General features: G+C 40.4%; 1 pseudogene; it reads right to left on the bottom strand.

Annotated features, from left to right (window-relative positions):
- LOC118381766 (pre-B-cell leukemia transcription factor 3-like) overlaps positions 1-17,580 on the bottom strand; it is a 153,432-nt pseudogene extending 135,852 nt beyond the window's left edge.
- Positions 17,581-20,322: the final 2,742 nt, after the last annotated feature.

The raw sequence follows: 20,322 nt of genomic DNA on the forward strand, positions 1-20,322 counted from the left end.
CCCCCACGGTTATCAATCAGCTGACTGGCTCCTACATGACCTCGTAATGATCTGTATAAATTCCCATGAACGTGACAATCTGCCAGCACTCAATCACAGAGGTCAAAAAAGCGGAGAGGGGCTTGATTGTGCCCTGTTGTGTGTGTGTGTGTGTGTGTGTGTGTGTGTGTGTGTGTGTGTGTGTGTGTGTGTGTGTGTGTGTGTGTGTGTGTGTGTGTGTGTGTGTGTGTGTGTGTGTGTGTGTGTGTGTGTGTGTGGCGTTACAATACACCCAGTTTGCTAAGATAAATACAGTAGTATAATCAATTAAAGGTGTCCCAGCACTAATACAGCAGTCATAAGGGCCTCTGTCTTGATACCTTTAAAAACATGATGAATATACCAACTTCTATCATGGATACAGTCCATCTACAGTAAGTAGTCCACAGTAGTTTCTGGAACAAGAGATTCAATTGTTTTAAATTTTTTCAGAAAAACTATATATCTTTGTCCCTAGCATTAGCTCTCTCTCTCTCTGCAAAGCAGACATGAAGCCGCAAACACCAAGCAGATTAAACATCTCCTCTCTCTCTCTCTCTCTCTCCTGTTTCTGCACGTATTCCCTTGGCAAACAGAATCTGTAAACTGTTAGTTATAGCGGGGCAGGTATTGTACCATGCAGAATCAGGCTGGGGTATGTTGATACGGCCAGCTAAATCGTCTCCGCTGTCGCTAAACAGGAATCTAAATCTTTTGATCATTGTTTTTTCTTTTCTAAAAGCGGGATAGGTGGATGAATAATGTACGTCCCAAATGATACCTTTCTTCCCTTTTTAGTGCACTGCTTTAAGTGCACAATAGAGGGTTCGATTTGGAACGTATCCTAAGGCTCTGACAAGAGGGTGAGGCCTCCATTAGATGTCAGGATTGGATAAATCTGTTTTTTTTTTTTGTAAGGGGGGGGGGTCGTTTGATGAGATTTAAATTATATCATTTTGCTCAGAGATTGTAGGAAAATATAACATATGTTCAGCCAATACAGTAAATTAACCTTCAAAGAGGTGCATTTGATATTAAGCCAATAGTTAATCATCATGATTATTTTTAAGATCTATAAAACCTGACATAACTTACCATTTCAGATCATTCATAGATTGATACCTATAAATAGCTATACACTGTCCTTCTGAGGGGCCCGACCAGGCCATTCCTCTGAGGGGCCCGACCAGGCCTGTCCTCTGAGGGGCCCGACCAGGCCTGTCCTCTGAGGGGGCCGACCAGGGCTGTCCTCTGAGGGGCCCGACCAGGCCATTCCTCTGAGGGGCCCGACCAGGCCTGTCCTCTGAGGGGCCCGACCAGGCCTGTCCTCTGAGGGGCCCGACCAGGCCTGTCCTCTGAGGGGCCCGACCAGGGCTGTCCTCTGAGGGGGCCGACCAGGGCTGTCCTCTGAGGGGGCCGACCAGGGCTGTCCTCTGAGGGGGCTGTCCTCTGAGGGGGCCGACCAGGGCTGTCCTCTGTCTGGTTGCTACATGCTGGTCACTCTCAGTTGTCAAATCTGATTTATTATAGCCTAGCTGTTCAATTTCACATTTTGTACTCGTCATATCCCACCTCGTGATCATGCCGTGCTGACCCCTTGTAGGGCAGCCAGGGGAATATTGATAAAACAATTATCTGCTCGCCGTTCATTTGATTTTCCATTTCAATTACCGTGCACGGAGGCAAGGGAAGAAGATTGCCCCATCGACCCCCCTAACCTTACGACGGGAACGAGTCCTGATGTCTTCCATCTCTCCTCTGATGGCATGTACAGTATTAGCTACGTAGGAACTAGCGTGTGCCCGTGCTTCTCTCATTCCTGTTTATGACTGCTGTGAGCTTTATGAGCTTGAATTCAATACGACATCTTCCTCTGGGTTGTGATAGTTGCTTTATTAAAATACGGTATTATAGCCTATTATAGCCTATTATAGCCTATTATAGCCTGTTATAGCCTATTATAGCCTATTATAGCCTTGGAAGCAACTGAGAAACACGTCCAAATCTAAACACAAAATTCAACACAAAACAACCTTTCGACATTCACAGCAGCACATATTTAGACAGAACCTGAGATCTGCTCTTCTTTCATTTGTTAGTGTATGTATCGTACATCAACATACTGTGTGAATTGCAAGTGATTTGATGCAATGCCCCACTCCACAGAGTACAGTGCAGTCGCCTACACTCACTGCTTTAAAAAAAAAAATTAAAACACTTCCAGGCCCCTGAATTTCTCTTCACCTTTACCTCTCCTCTCCATTAAACCCTGCCAATTGCCTTCTAAATGACCCCATTAAGATGTAATTGCCTCAGCAGGTCTGTGCCCCCACTTTTCTGTCTCTCTCCCTCCCACTCAATATGGACCACTCTCTTTCCCTCTCCCTCCCACTCAATATGGACCACTCTCTTTCCCTCTCTCTCTCTCTCTCTATCATTCTCATCATACTCTCTGCTTGATGAAAACATTTTCAGTAGTGTACAGATCAATGTGGAATTCAGTACCTATTTCAGTGAAGTTTAGTGGTTAACAGCATTCAACAGCCATATATGCACATACCTGAGCTACTGAAATGTCTGCTTCAGTAGCAGCAAAGTCATTCTGAACTGTAGTCATTCTGGACTGTAGTCATTCTGGACTGTAGTCATTCTGAACTGTAGTCATTCTGAACTGTAGTCATTCTGAACTGTAGTCATTCTGGACTGTAGTCATTCTGAACTGTAGTCATTCTGAACTGTAGTCATTCTGAACTGTAGTCATTCTGGACTGTAGTCATTCTGAACTGTAGTCATTCTGAACTGTAGTCATTCTGGACTGTAGTCATTCTGAACTGTAGTCATTCTGAACTGTAGTCATTCTGGACTGTAGTCATTCTGGACTGTAGTCATTCTGAACTGTAGTAATTCTGAAAACTACTGTAGTCATTCTGAAAACTACTGTAGTCATTCTGGACTGTAGTCAATCTGGACTGTAGTCATTCTGGACTGTCGTCAATCTGGACTGTAGTCATTCTGAACTGTAGTCATTCTGAAAACTACTGTAGTCATTCTGAAAACTACTGTAGTCATTCTGGACTGTAGTCAATCTGGACTGTAGTCATTCTGGACTGTCGTCAATCTGGACTGTAGTCATTCTGAACTGTAGTCATTCTGAAAACTACTGTAGTCATTCTGAAAACTACTGTAGTCATTCTGGACTGTAGTCAATCTGGACTGTAGTCATTCTGGACTGTAGTCAATCTGGACTGTAGTCAATCTGAACTGTAGTCATTCTGAACTGTAGTCATTCTGAACTGTAGTCATTCTGAAAACTACTGTAGTCATTCTGAAAACTACTGTAGTCATTGTAGTCATTCTGGACTGTAGTCATTCTGGACTGTAGTCAATCTGAAATGTAGTCATTCTGAACTGTCGTCATTCTGGACTGTAGTCATTCTGAACTGTCGTCATTCTGGACTGTAGTCATTCTGAAAACTACTGTAGTCATTCTGCAAACTACTGTAGTCATTCTGAAAACTACTGTAGTCATTCTAGACTGTAGTCAATCTGGACTGTAGTCATTCTGGACTGTAGTCAATCTGAACTGTAGTCATTCTGGACTGTAGTCATTCTGAACTGTCGTCATTCTGAACTGTCGTCATTCTGGACTGTAGTCATTCTGAACTGTCGTCATTCTGGACTGTAGTCATTCTGAACTGTAGTCATTCTGGACTGTAGTCATTCTGAAAAACTACTGTAGTCATTCACACACACGAGAACATCCCTGGTCATCCCTATTGCCTCTGATCTGCTGGACTCACTAAACACAAATGCTTTCGTTTGTAAATGATGATTGTGGAAGTGTGCCCCTGGCTATCTGAAAAAATATATTTATAATCATTTAAATCCAATATGCTGCCGCTTTCTTTGCTTAATATAAGGAATTTGATACTTTAACAATTACATTTGATACTTAATAAGTATATTTAAAACTTTTACTTGAGTCATTTTCTGTTAAGAGATCTTTACTTTTACTCAAGTATGACAATTGGGTACTTTCTTCCTCACTGCACAATGTAGATTTTTGTCCATATCACCGAGCCCTAACAGAGACACACAGAGAAACACTATTTCTCAGTGGAGAATGGCAGAATCATTCAACTAAGCAAAACACTGTCCAATTTGCCTGTTAGTTGTAATGACCACGCTCTGAGGTTTGAAAGATGAAGTGGTAGGTAGTGTGCGTTCATTCGCCCACCGTGGTGGTGGTGGTGGTGTCGAGAGCCTGTTCTGATGTAGGGATAACTAACCCAGGTAGGTAGGTGCTTGGGGAGTTGGCGTGGGGGGCTAGCTCCGTTAGGTCCTGACAGTGATATATTGCCACTGACTTGCGAACGTCAAGGAGAGTGCAGCAGTCTGACTAGACCGGGTGGGTGGGAGAGAGACAGACAGGCGGATGCCTCCTCTCCTCTCTACTCCATCCATTTGACCAACAAACGTTCATTGAATCACTCCTCTCTCTTTTCATCCTTTTCTACTGATGAACTTCTCTTTCTCTTCCTTTCCCTAATTCTGTCAGTGTCTACCTGTACTCCATCTAAAGTCATTCAGGACGATGTCACGTCTACACTCCTTCCAGGATACTTTTAATTGCCTGTGTGTGTGTGTGATTTGTCTCTCGGGCTGAACTCTCGCTGGTGCTTCCACTGTCAAACAGAGCATGTTGTCTGCAGCACCAAGCGCTAGCTAGCCCTCCACTGTCATGTTGTCTGCAGCACCAAGCGCTAGCTAGCCTTCCACTGTCAACCGGCTGACAACGGTATACTGGAGTAACTTTTTGGTCATGACAGGAAGTGTACAGTAGAAGAAATACGAATTGGACACCGCAATTATGTCCAGAAAAGCGAGATTCCCCATAACCTCAGTTGAAAGTTATAGCATTTTACGGCCTACAGCTCTCACTAACTTCCAGAACAGTCCGACTCGCTATTTATCCACATATCTGAAGCCTCTCCACATTTGGTGGACAGTCAACTTTTGAAAAACAAAACAATAAACTTCATAGAGTTTATTGGAGTTTATTTTTCAACTCCAATCACCGCTGAAGAATTATTTTATTTTAATGAAAAAGATTTGTTCCTGAAGAGATTTGTCACAACATCCTCTTTTGGCCTCAAGGGCAGTATCACAGCTATGACGTAGTTACATTTAACAACTTTACCTGATGGTTGTAAAAAAATAAAATGGTTTACATTGAGATTAGAAAAAGAAGAAGTGCTGTGTGGGAATCCTATCTGATTAGGTGTACACGTTCCCAATCAAGACCTCCCAGACACTGACAACCATCATTTCATTGTGGGAGAAGACACAGAAAAAGATACCGCATATTTTTCCCTCTTTTAGCTTCCTTTTTTTTTTTTACAGAAACAAGAATTGATCCACAAAAAAAATCATAAACATTTCACAAACAATTATCCTAAGGTGCCATAAAAGACACTAGCGTAATCACTAAGGTTTAAACGTCGGCTAGATAAGCACATTTTAAACACTACTAGGAAAAATGTCTTACTTATGCTAAGCCTTAGCATAATGTTTGGGATATGTGTATAGAAGAATGTGGAATGTAGTGAAATATGGAATTGTTTTCGGGTTTTTACTCGTTTTGGCACATTGCAATCGCCGTTCATTGTCTGAACACTACAAGGCTTAAAAGGCTAGTTAAAGGCTAATTATATTCTTATACAGAATCTAGTGCTATAGGCTAGTTAGAAGCTAGTTAAAGGCTAGTTATAGGATAATTAAGGGCTATATGAAAGTTAAAGGCTAGTTAAAAGCTAGTTAAAGGCTAGTTAAAGGCTAGTTCAAGGCTAGTTAAAGGCTAGTTAAAGGCAATATATGTTCATATACAGATTGTAGTGCTATAGGCTAGTTAAAGTTATAGGATAGTTAAAGTCTAGCTCTATGGAGAGAGCCTGTCTCCACTCATACTGTAAAGTGGAGAGAGCCTGTCTCCACTCATACTGTAAAGTGGGAGAGCCTGTCTCCACTCATACTGTAAAGTGGAGAGAGCCTGTCTCCACTCATACTGTAAAGTGGAGAGAGCCTGTCTCCACTCATACTGTAAGGTGGAGAGAACCTGTCTCCACTCATACTGTAAAGTGGAGACTCATACTGTAAAGTGGAGAGAGCCTGTCTCCACTCATACTGTAAGGTGGAGAGAGCCTGTCTCCACTCATACTGTAAAGTGGAGAGAGCCTGTCTCCACTCATACTGTAAAGTGGAGAGAGCCTGTCTCCACTCATACTGTAAAGTGGAGAGAGCCTGTCTCCACTCATACTGTAAAGTGGAGAGAGCCTGTCTCCACTCATACTGTAAAGTGGAGAGAGCCTGTCTCCACTCATACTGTAAAGTGGAGAGAGCCTGTCTCCACTCATACTGTAAGGTGGAGAGAGCCTGTCTCCACTCATACTGTAAAGTGGAGAGAGCCTGTCTCCACTCATACTGTAAAGTGGAGAGAGCCTGTCTCCACTCATACTGTAAAGTGGAGAGAGCCTGTCTCCACTCATACTGTAAGGTGGAGAGAGCCTGTCTCCACTCATACTGTAAAGTGGAGAGAGCCTGTCTCCACTCATACTGTAAAGTGGAGAGAGCCTGTCTCCACTCATACTGTAAAGTGGAGAGAGCCTGTCTCCACTCATACTGTAAAGTGGTGAGAGCCTGTCTCCACTCATACTGTAAAGTGGAGAGAGCCTGTCTCCACTCATACTGTAAAGTGGAGACAGGCTCTCTCCACTCATACAGTAAGGTGGAGAGAGCCTGTCTCCACTCATACTGTAAAGTGGTGAGAGCCTGTCTCCACTCATACTGTAAAGTGGAGAGAGCCTGTCTCCACTCATACTGTAAAGTGGAGAGAGCCTGTCTCCACTCATACTGTAAGGTGGAGAGAGCCTGTCTCCACTCATACTGTAAAGTGGAGAGAGATGGCCCTTGTCTTTTGGAACACAACACAACAGCATTCTCTCGAAGTCAAGTTACATTTCCCTCCGATTTGTGAGAAACTACAATTAAAGTAGAGATGCAATAACATGCAATCATGAAAAGTTATTGGAATGTCTAGGCCTATATCTATGTCTTTGGCGCTGACCTTTGCATCAGGTAAAATAACTCTGGCTTGAATTACATGTTTGGTATTTTCAGAGCAATGCAACCAACATTACAATACAACTTATTAGTGGCTATGATATATCACATGTTATTAAGCTATAGATATTAACACAGAACATCATGTTGCGCTTATTCCTATGAAGTTACACTGTAATTACTCTTGTAACAACTTACTAATGGTTACTAATGACCATTCCCAAAGTCTCAACATTTATTGAAATAATAAATGAACACTATTATTCAGACCAGAAACAAACCATCATCACGTAGAAACTAAACCATAAAATCTCCCTTAAGTCTTCAGCTCTGGGATCTCTTTCAATTACATTTTTTTTTTTTTTCGGACGGAGGGAAAAAACAGGCGTTTTTCAGTGTTAACATAACATAACACTGGCCAGCACCATAGACACTGGCAAGTGGCCATCTTTCCATTGCGCTTGTATGGAAGAGAAAAATAATCAACTTCAAGGGATCGCAAGAGAAGAGACAGGGTTAGCAATAATACAGACGTTTAACACACACCTCTCTGTGAGAGTGTGAAAGAGAGGAGCATCGAATTCACACACATTTATTGTATACACCTTTGAATTGAGAGTAACAATAAGCTCATTTTAACAATCCGCTTTTGAAAATTACAACCTTTAAAAATGTGTTTTTCTTTTTATATTATTTCTTCTTTTGTTTATCCACAATCAGAAGATTCATGCTCACTAATTTGTCCCCAACTTTCTTCCTTCCCCCGATAAAGTCGGTAAGTGAATTGGTTAGGATGTTCTCTAAGGGCGAGGCGTAAAAAGCCTCTTATAAACATTTTCTAATAAACTAAAATCCCTCCAGCAGTTCTTCAAAGAGCCGGCAGCTTTAAAAAAAAAAAAAAACTTTCTCTGAGGGCTTCAGATCTGCTGCCTTTTACATGGCCTTTTAAGTGTTTCACCCTCGCCTCTTGGCAGGCAGCAAAGCGAAGTGAAGTGCACTGAGCCCCGCTGCACTCCAAGAGCACAGTGGTTATAATGAATTAAATATACAGAAACCTCAAAGCCAGCAGCCAATAAGAATTATTTGTCTTATTAAAGCGGCAGAAAAACGCTGATTAAATTTTCATGGCGATGCGTTTTTTTTTTTGTTGGTTTTCTTTTTAAATCGTTTTTTTCCCCCTCCAATTCAGCAGTGAAATGTACTGTACAAGGATCATGTGAGGACATCGGTTGCCTGCCAATTGGCACCCTATTCCCTACATAGTGCACTACACTTGGCCAGCAGGTCCTGGTCAAAAGTAGTACATTATATAGGGAATTGGGTGCCATTTGGGACTCGGGACATTGACGACAGTCTTGTTAAAGATGCACTATGTAGAAATTGCTCAGCCATTTCCTGGTTGCTAAAATTATAACCATTTTTATTTTTAAGGTGGTGTACAAAACCGACAAACTAAAAACTGATTTTCTTTTCAGAAAAAAAATTTAATCAGAAGGCTTAATTATTCACTAACACAACATGGGAGTCACATTACGTGTAACAACTCAACATTTAGATTTTTAACAAATGAAAAGCTTTCTTGATTGCACTATGCATGAAATTGACATTGTTTCCCCATTTGCTCTTTCTACAGGCTCATACTGTAATCTAAGTTTAATTATATGCAGAACCTGAATTCTTCAACTGTTACTGCATGATTTCCTGTTTAGAAATGCATTTCTTACAACAAGTGATCCCCGGGACCACCCATACGTAGAATGTATGCACACATGACTGTAAGTCGCTTTGGATAAAAAGCGTCTGCTAAATGGCATATATATTTGATTTTTTTTTTTACTTCACCTTATTCATCTCAATGGCAGTTCATTTATTGCAATTTAAATTTGTTGACAGAGACAAAACGAGAGAAGGAAGCATCTCAAGACAACAAAAAAACTCAAATAGCTATGAGAATAAAAAATAAACAACAACATTGTACCAGAAAGACATTATTACAATCTACAGAAGATACCTGTTGCATGTTAGCAGCTGTATTTCCTGTCTTAAGTTTCAATGTTTCAAACAACAAGAGAATGAAATCAAAACGTATCTATTCTGTGTATAAGCATCACAGGGATTTTTTATTGCAGAGAGCTTCACCTTACTATACAAGAAGCCTATAAATAGCACTGTGTAGAGCTGTCCTGTCCTGTCATCATTGTAAACTGCATTAGCTTTTGTAGAATGCAACTCCCTTGGACCTCATCTCATCTCCCATTTAACCGTTGTAACAGAACATTGGTTCCCACTATGAAGTGTTCAAAACCACCATAGTCTTGAGATGAAGGATATTCAAGAATGTGTTTAAACAACACAAGAAAACACAAGGCTCGTGTAGTTTGATCAAGTTGAACGTTGTTGTACGGCGCAGCGTAGACAGTGTTGGCCTCTGAAATCAGAAACGTAGGCCTACGATTCATATGAATACGATTTGCAAAACAATGCACTTACCGCGTAACCCAAATGAATGTTATAAAATAAGAATGTCTGGATACAAAATGGGGTCTTATCCACAGAGGGAGGGAGAAAATGAGTTATGTATGTATTTATTACGATGCAGCATGCAGAGATAGGGGGGATATAAAATAATTCCTTAATACATCATAACATGAGGAAATGGCTTTGTGTGCACATTGCAGACTGGAGAAAAGTTCAACAGCCTTGCTGATGTTATATTCCCCCATCATAAAATATATGGGCTAAGGATGGTGGCGGGTGGGCGCCCTCTGAAGCTTTTATCCCCCGGTGACAAAATTATGGATGACATCACAAACGGCACTTATTGCATATATACGCGTGTCGTGGGAGGGATGTAAAATATTGAAAACGGCGCCAGGCGGAACGTTTACTTTTCGAAATGAAAATGTAATGCTGCAATACTTGAGCACAATTTGGTTAACCTGGAGGAAGGGAGGGGTGCAGAGGCGTCGGGAGGCAATGTCAAATTCATCAGCTGGTTCTCTTTTACTGGGGAACCGTGCTGCTCACAAGCACTCGGCTGTAGAAACACAGCAGGCCCGACGACCCGCTTTAAGAGGCTACGACATTGATGGAGCGCTATTGGTCCTCGTCTCACTTCTAGGTCCAGCCATGACTCAAAGTTGACCAAATCACTGTTATGTGTTGCAGGTTTTTTTTTGGGGGATAGGGGGAATAATGAATGAATAAATATGTGATTTCTTGGCTTTTGCAAGAACGTTTTCATTTTCAAACAACTCTTCATCTCAAAAACCAAAAATGCATATTATCATATTGTGTGATGTTTTTTTTGTGTTTTTTTTACTGACATTTTTAAAAATTTTATTTAACCTTTATTTAACTAGGCAAGTCAGTTAAGAACAAATTCTTATTTTCAATGACGGCCTAGGAACAGTGGGTTAACTGCCTGTTCAGGGGCAGAACGACAGATTTTGTACCTTGTCAGCTCGGGGATTTGAACTTGCAACCTCTAACCACTAGGCTACCCTGCCGCTCCACTTATTCTTAAGTGATTTAAGAATAATATCGTAAACGCACCTCTGGTTTTAAATGGTCGTATGGTTTATCAAGAAACCAAGCCAGAGGTAGAATGTGTAGATAAGGGATGGGCAACTGGCGGCCCCGCGTGCGGCCCGCGGCCCCCCTTTTGTAGGCCCGCGGATCAATATATTTAAAAAATAAACAATTTGGGCCAACTCAGTCGGGATCTCAACTTAATGTTGAGCGTTAGAATAGAAAACAAAAAGGTGCAATTTTGAAATGTGGTTGTGCATCAGCAGGTTTTATCTTGTCACTCAATTAGCTCAAGTCAGCTATTTATTTATTTTTTTGATTGGTAAGTTAGTCTTGCCAGCTGTCTAAACTTGAAGTAATCATGGTCAAATTACGGACCGGGGGTCCCACATTGATTTCGTTAGTCACTCTCACTCACATATCATGGTAAAAATGGCAAACATTTCTCTCCACCCTATGGCAAAATGTGCAGAATTGCAGGAAATTAATTCTAAAACCTCGCTGTCAATAGGATAGCCACTAAAATGTTTTGCTCGCAACAAAATGTATATCTTAGTGGCCCCCAAACAGCTAACGGCTAACGGCTAACACTGACAGCATGCATGGATATGGATGTCTTGTGGCCCCCACCCCAATCAAAAGTTGCCCATCCCTGGTGTAGATCAATGTAGTGACCTGCTTGCTAAGTTAGCCCCTTTTCAGACCTACTAACAACACAGTGAGCCTAAGGCTGGTACTTTAACTCAGGGAACATATTGTTACCACGGCCGTGTTTCTGGCAACAGTGTACAGGCCTAACCATCGTCTCTAATCAATCGTGGCTCTTTAACTTTGACGGCCAGTCACTCCTAGCTGCTGCCACCGCCTCCGGATCGCAATTCCACCATCCCTGTCAAGCCTAATTAACAAGTCAGACGTGCAGTCGGGAACATTTATGCAATTAACCTGCTAAAAAAAAAAATTGTCGGAGGATGCTAATTGCTACGCTAGTCGCCACGGAGCCTCATTAGCATAGCTTATGTGTGAAAAACAATTAGAGACCGCGTTTACGTCTGAACCGCAGTAAAACCCCTCACAGCTATGACAAAGGAAGGAGAAAGGGAAATTGATGAAGGGGAGGAGAAGAAGTCGAATCGACTGTATTCTTTTGTTTTCGAAACACACACACACACACACACACACACACAAAAAACATACTTTTCAATCCCAGCGTACTTCAGTGTACAGCAGGAACATGAGGTTGAAACTAGAAAAACAGGGAAGATATTAGCCGTTATAAATAAGCCACTACTACTTAAAACAAACGTAAGGCAGTTTATAGAAATGTAAGAAAATAATCCTGCCTAGTAGCATGACTAGATGCTAAAGCCACTGTCCATTGATGCTAACAACAAGCAGTGTATTCATAAAAGACAGTATACTCAATATACTGTGAGAAGCAGCTCACGTTGTGCTTCAAGGAGCATCAAAAATCACATCAGGGATTTCCACCGACAATGTTCACAATCAGGTCCATTTTCCAAACCACTGGTTCATGAGGCCATCTTAACAACCGCCTATGAGCCGAGGCGAGGGCGGAAGCACACCAGCAGAACGTAAGAACCTGTTGTTAAGCAGCAACATAATCTGATGACTCCATAAGCAAGAAAAATGCTATTGCTGATTTCGAGGAATACTGCTTTTGTACATGAGGGGTCAACTTCATTTGAGTTCTATTCATTATATCAATGGGACTCATTTTGAGATGTGGTCTATTTAGTTGTCTGACATTCTGAGAGAAGAAGCCATCTTTCAATCAAGTTTATTCATACATTATTCATATTTTATTCATACATTATTATTATTATTATTATTATTATTATTATTGTGGCAGGCACTTTATCTAATGAAAATCCCGACAGATTTATTCCTCTCATTAGCTCACTGTTTGATTGCCCTGAGACAGAATGTCCCCCACAGGCTTAAGAAATGCTTACCTCCTCAATCTGAGCCGGCTGGTAAATCAACTTAATGATTTCAATTGCCCTCACTTCGCTTTATTACAATCTAAGCCCACAATTGATTTAGCCAAGCAAGAAAGTATATGGAGAACATTATCAAGATGTGTGTTTTGCAGAATGCAAAGCTCTAATGTGCTCCAGCAGTTTTGAGTGCAGAATCTGTGATCCACTGCAGTGAAATGTCTTTCTTACTGAGCTGGTTTCCCTTGTCCTCGGAGTAACTTCCAGGGTTGCAAAAAAGCCTCAAATGCTAGGACAATGCTATCTGAACGTAACGCTTATCTTACGCAGTGGTGGGAAAAGATCTTAATTGTCTTACTTGAGTAAAAGTAATGATACCTTAATAGAAAATGACAGAAGTAAAAGTAAAAGTCACCCAGTAAAATACCACTTGAGTAAAAGTCAAAAAAAAAAAAAAATCTGGTTTTAAATGTACTTGAGAACAGGGAGATGGGAGAAGTCCTCAGTTTATTTACGGACAGATGGGGGCACATTCCAACACACAGACATCATCTACAAACGCACCACTTGTGTTAAGTGAGTCCGCCAGATCAGAGGCAGTGGGGATGACAGAGCATTATATTGATAGGTGCGTGAATCGGAACACATTACCGTCCAGCATGAGCATTAGAAATGAAACGAATACTTTTTGGTGTCAGAATTATTATTTTTTAAAGTACATTATTTTCTTTGGGAATGTAGTGGAGTCAAAGTAAAATATAAATACTAAAGTACAGTACATATACCCCACAAAAAAATACTTAAGTAGTACTTTGAAGTATTTTATACTTTACACCACTGGTCTTATGTATGAAAGATGTAATTAAATATTCACTATACAGACTACAGTTTCCTTTGATATAAAAGAAACGACCTGTAATTAGCACATCATAGTGGATGTATGTGAGATAGAACTAAAGGAGCCCAGGACCCGGATTTGTAGAGAACTACCCAGATTTATTTTTGAAACACAGAGCAAGCAAACATCTCTCTCCCTTCTTTGCCAGAGTGTATTGTAAGAGAAAACGACACAGTGCGCATCAAAAGTGTGATTCCACTAAAGCTAGGTAGTACATCTGTTTACTCCAAACCACTCTCTGTGTTTCTGAGACATATCTGAACCCACAAAATATTGGACAAAAGATTTCAGGGGTCACAAGGTCAATTTCATTAATTGTCGTATGATGGTTTATGCTCCCGAACCCAGATCTTAATGACTTAATTAGCACCGTAATTAGCTTAATTCGTTTTTATAACTCCATATTACTGTATCGAAATAAAGAAACAATGTCTCACACTATATATACACTCCCTGTAATTGAACGGCTAAAGCTAACCAACCCTTTCGCCGAGCCTTCTTTAGGGTACAACCTGCAGAAGACACTGAGACTCATTGACTAAGAGTATTTGCTAAATGTCTCAAGGCTTTTATTCACAACGGCCAGTAATGTAGTAAAATGGTGTAAAATGCCAAAAATAAAGAAACCAATATAAAATCTCATTTTAGCATTTTGTACAAGTAAATAGACCAACAAACTACTTGTCATTTTAATTTGCTAGATCATAGCGAGGTTCACAAGCTTTTGCTCTTTTTCCAATTGCGTACTAGTCATCCGTATACAAACACACACACACACACACACACACAAAACACACACAAAACACACACACAAAACATACACAATTAAAGGCTCCTCTATTTTTCTCGGCTGCAGTCCCTAAAAATTTGTTACATTTGCTGACAAAAACAATTCACACCAAATGTATAATTTGAACCTTGAAGCCTTCTGTTTCTAACGGCGAGGTGCTCTGTTTCCAACTTGGCCAATGAGGCTTTTAGGTTGACCATTACTCTGCATAACAGCTAAGAATATTTTGAACTGATAGCGTCTTAAACTAAATTCGGAGAATAATGTACAATTCCCTACGTAAATGAATATGTACAAAATATTAAAATGCTATAAATAAATCTCTGTTCATTTCCTGGGTTTAGTCCATCAGAAAATATTAGTTCACGAGAAATGTTATCCAGCTGAGTACAGAGGCACCGGTTTACACTGTACATTTAATAACCATTGCTCTTCGACCATGCTATCCTTTGTAACAACACACACAGCTATAGTACAATCAAAAGATGTATATATATATATATATATTATATATACACACACACACACACACACAACAGATATATTCAGCACGGCAACCCTCTCAGAGACGTAAGCACCCAACTCCAGCACAGTCAAAATAAAGACCAATCGCTGTTAACAATCCAAGCTCTTGTGAACCCCCCCTGAAACACACGGCTCAACACTAAAGGTGATTTACAACGAATGTCGAAAAGGGAATATGAGGAAAAATAAAGCTGCAATGAAAGCGATATAGTGAATGATTGTTTTCCAGCGAATGCAACGTGGAATCTGATTCCCAACCGTCCTTTATTTTATTTTTTTGCAGTATTTTATAAAATAACAAGAGGCTCCTATTGGGCCTTAATAGTGCAGCTTTCCCCATTTACCTCAAGTTGCCAAAACAGCACTTGGAAAACCCATTGCTTATGCTCTTACCTTTGTAAAAAAAAAAAAAGAAAAAGTGGCATAATGCCAATAACAATAGCCCTTTGCAAGTCATAGCTAAGTTCTGTGAAACATAATTAATTAGCCATAGAGATTTTTTTTTTCAACGAAAATGTATCCGCAAACTAAATACGGTGACTGGTTCAGTCCAAAATCATTTATAGTTTAAGAGATTTTATAAATCATCAATACAGTGCCATACGGTATAATCCAACCAGTAGAACCGTTTTACAATTATAACAGAAATAATAGACCTTTAAATCACAACTCTGAAAAAATTACTACTGAACAAAAATTACACTGAACATTTATTAAAAACTGCAATCACTTGCTGAGACTTTGTGGCTTAACGTGAGATTGTTGTGAAAATGACCTATGAATATTCCGGTAATAACCCATCTATTGTGTCTAATGAAGCCAAACTGTACATCCACATTTCTATCTGGAGCTATGCTCATTTTCAGCCCTTACACTACCTATGTATTTGTTATAGCTTGAAGTCATTTCTAGAGTCTCTCTCTCTCTCTCTCTCTCTCTCTCTCTCTCTCTCTCTCTCTCTCTCTCTCTCTCTCTCTCTCTCTCTCTCTCTCTCTCTCTCTCTCTCTCTCTCTCTCTCTCTCTCTCTCTCTCTCTCTCTCAGCACAGGTGTTATTTGGTGATGATGGCACTTCATCATCGATGCTTTAGGGTTGTGATCTCTGAATCCCGATCATATTTTAATATTTTTATGTTCGTGTCAATATGTCTTTTACCATCTCCCCTCTCAAATCACAGAAAAATGTCAATTGCACACCTTTCGACACTGTGTTAAAATGATGTCACCAACCTTGTTTTGACATCTATAGTCCTCTCACCCATTCATAAATATATATTACAATAGGCTACACTTGTGTTTTCGTAGCTTGAAGTATCCATGTAAAATCTATTGAATTATACCTGTTTTTAACTACACTACTATCATCACCAAGGAAGATGGAAAATACTTGTCACAATTCTCTGAGCAACTTCACATACAGTGTGATCCAGATCACATTGTGATCCATCCTTCACAGTGTGATCCAGATTTGACATAATCAGACATGCATTCCAATCTAATGAACCTTAGTGGAGTGTTTACTCACATGGTTAAATTATAATTACAAGAAATGTGCCAGTTTCTTCATAAAGTGTGACATATTCTCTTTATCTGCCATGGCAATATTTTGTGATGTTTTCTTCAGGTGGAAAAATGCTGGCAACCAACGTCATATAAACTCATGTTATTCAACTTCAATTTCCCCCTTAGTAGTATAGTAGGCCTACATCCAATATAATGTTAGCTTCAGTGAATTATACAGTACTGTTTAGCCGTCACCTTATGCAGACACATTCATTACCAACCAACGCACACAGGTCATCAGCGTGCTCTAGCTGAAACACGGTCAAACTGGTGCAAACGGTGTTCAATCTCATCTGCTAAATGACAAACAGATTATCTTGTGAAATGTAGCTGTATATATTATATGATTAAAAAAACGATGTTTTCGAGCGCAAAGAACAGAGTGGACTGCAAATGGAAACCTATTGCCAGTCGGCAAGGTTCCCTAAATAGTGTAGTTACAGCTTTTCGCCTCACCTGTTTTCTCTTTGATTTCGCAGAGAACGCTGAAGAGCGCGGGTTTCATTCTGTGACAGTTCAATCCATGTTTCCTTTGTCAGTAAAGAAACAAAAAATGCTTGTTAGTAACAACATTTGCTACAATATCAGTTTTGTGCCTTTAAAATTGGAGAAATAACTCAAATTGATAGGCCTCAAGGGCACATGTAGAGTTTATGGTATATATAGTTCCACTATTGTATCCAACTTCACATTAATTGAATTGTATAGTTATCACTGTACGTTTTGTCGTTGTCATGTTAATATTTTAATTGGTCAAAGACGCAATTTGCCAGATAGGGCACATGAGACATCATGCCTATGCAACCTTATTGAACATTAGGCTACCAATGAACAATCTGTCACAATTTAAAAAGTTGCCATAGGCCTATAGCCTATGACTGTAGCCTCTGTCTACAGAATAACCCACAATTAAATTATTCGCCAACTGTGTGTAGAATTATTAATTCGCAAAATTAAAATAATTCAAAAGGACCAACTTTGCTTGCGCCTCATCCAGACTTTGGTCGGTAATTGTCATTATTTGATGAAGAATGTCCCCAATATCTTGTTTTCTTCCGTCCCCATCGGTCCCCTCGTGTCCGTGGGGCGGCGGTAGTCCCATGCCTCCTTGTACCGAATGGCCAGCCAGAGTCACGCCGCTGAGCGCCTGCATTATCCGGGCTTGTTCCTCCATCATGATGCCGCAACACAATCAATATGCGCTTTTCAGCGAGGCAAAAAGAGAAGATTGTATATGTTTCAATCACATACAGGAGCAATATTGTCCGGCTGATGGCACATTGAAAATTGAACGCGATCTGTTACAGAAAATTGTAAATTATAGGTTACCGAGAACGGTACTCGACTATATAAAAAATCTTCTCTGATAGTTTTCTTCAATTCACAGCATGTAATGTAAATTATGTTTCAGTCTAAAATCAAAATGATATTCATTATCTAACACTAATTAATCTGAGTAGCCGAGGCAATAGAGGTGCGTCTTGCAGGTAGCCTATTCATGCAAAAGGTCCGTGCTGTTTTCAGTCTGAATGTTGTCTTCAACCGATTCTCCCTGCGTATCCTCTTGGCATCCTCGTTGTTCTGCTCTTGATACGAACTTCCAAGATTCCATAGAAGCAGAAATCCAAGCGCAACTTGCAACCCAACACAATGTGCTACAGCGAAAATAACAATGTCACAAGGCACCACTTGCTTTTCTCAAAAGTTGCAGTGGATTCCCCGATGCTAAAATAAGGGTAATAACGTGCTAGAAAAATAGCGAACGAGTAGGCCACTTTTAAAAGTTAAAAATTTGACAAAGAAATGGTATGATTGCGCAACAAATAGCAATGCGTAAATTCCTGTAGGTCTACTCCTGTCAAAATCACGTCAGTCTTAGGTTAGTTGACGGTTTTTGGTGGTGTGCTGAGCGATTGGGAGGACGTGATAGACTGAACGCTAGAGCATCAAAAAAAATAGAAGAACCGTATGAAGCTCCACCCCTTTCTGAGATGTGAAACCCTTGTCCCTCCTGTAGCCTCCCCCTCGGCTCTTACTACAGCACATAGCACTGAGATATGATGATGCTAATCTGAAGAGGACACCTATTCAGACAACGCAAAGTATCACTCTTAATTTGATCATGCATAAAAAGACTCGTCGTCACTTAAACCCATTCAAGGTTACGGCGCACAGACATTATCGAGTTGAGTGCTATAAAAAAGCTAGAATGAAACTATATGTGGAGAATGACCCCCTTCTGTAGCTCACGTGATCCAACTACGACCTGACTTATTCTAGGGCAGCAAGGTTCTAAACATGAAAGAGAGGGCTTTTTTTTTCTCCAATCGTCTCTCTGCGGAAGTAGACTGAAGGTCAAATCCACCAATGATAGAATAGCAGAGTCAATGGCCCACCCTTAAGATAATTGTATGGGCAGTCAGTAACTTTCCATTGGTCGTTGCCACGAGTGATATTTGCATGGTGGTCCTCCCTTTTGGTTGCTATGACAGCAACTGTGAGAATTGGATGCACAACTTGAGAGACAAAGACAGTGTTCAGGCAGTTCAGCAATAATAAAATACTGTAGATAGTTATGTGAGAAGGATATATTTAACATCAATAAAGGCATACCATTGAAGGCCCTATGTGGATTAAAGAATGGTTTTCTTTTCAGCTTTATTTTAAACAACTTTCAGGGAGTGGCCTTTAGAATAGCCATATGATGGAATGGGGCATTCCGATCAGGAAGTGGAGATTTATAATGTAACCATGCTTGAAATGCCAAAGTTGTGGCATCAATGGATGTGCAGTGCCTAAGCGCTAAATGGAGGAATGTGGTCTTCTGGAGACGAGTCGGACCAAAGTGGGCACCTTGGCTTTCCAATGGTCCCCTCCTTAACCTACTGTAGGCAACATGAGAGTAAGGGCATTTGAATAAATGGATATTCAAATGAGGTACAAACTTATCTCCAATGGAAGAGTCCGCTTCCACGTGCAACAATGCATAAATTAAACAAATCAAAACACATACAGAAATATGGATTTATACAATGCCAGTTTAGACTGAATTGGGTGTTAAGCCTCATTGAGACACTGAACCGGCCTGTTATTTGCTTATTGCCTTCACCATGACTGGGAATACCGGAATCCGCTTACCCACACAGCCAACGCAGCCGCCTCCATTGTCTTCTGTGTAAAGCTAGCAGCAGATTTGCCTTCAACCCTGGCGGCAGCGGCACGGCAAGGGACTTTAGCTGCCGCCCGTTGCGTGCACAGGGAATTTTTCTCTGCCTCTCAAGTTAAACATAATTGTAACTTTTGCAAGAACAAGGGTTGCTGGCAGGATCCTGTTTTCTTGGGTGGATAGACCTAACCCAGAGGTGTCGTGTTAGCCACTTTCTGTTCTGCCTGCATGTAGCCTAGGTGTAGACAGCTTTACCTGTGTTTTCCCTTTTTAGTGTGTAAGGCCCTTGAGCAATCTGAACAATCACACTTTTTAGTCAACCAAATGAGATATGCATTTCACTATGGATGTTTTTCTTGCAATTGTTTTGAGTTATTTTGACAAGAAAATAAGTAAGCCCAAACTGTTTCTTTTAGGCCTCAACCTCACTTCCATAAAGCTAGTTCGGTTTTATGAACAGCAGATTAGTGACGATGTGTTGATTGAAATACGTCACGTATCAGCATGTGTTAAGGGTATATAGAGAAAATGTTAGATTGTGTCAATGGTTTATATCTTAACTTTCACCTGTGTCTGCCACATTCAAACAAATGTTGGGAAATCAAATCTAACTTTATTTGTCACATGCGCCGAAAACACCTGTTGTATTCGGCGCACGTGACCAATAAAGTTAGATTTGATTTGATTTAAATGGAACAGTCCCAACGTATGCTTGAATGTGGCAGATAAACTAACAATCTCTCTACATAACTA

This window comes from Oncorhynchus keta, chromosome 9 (genome assembly GCF_023373465.1).
Source record: "Oncorhynchus keta strain PuntledgeMale-10-30-2019 chromosome 9, Oket_V2, whole genome shotgun sequence".
In the NCBI taxonomy this organism is placed as follows: Eukaryota; Metazoa; Chordata; class Actinopteri; order Salmoniformes; family Salmonidae; genus Oncorhynchus; species Oncorhynchus keta.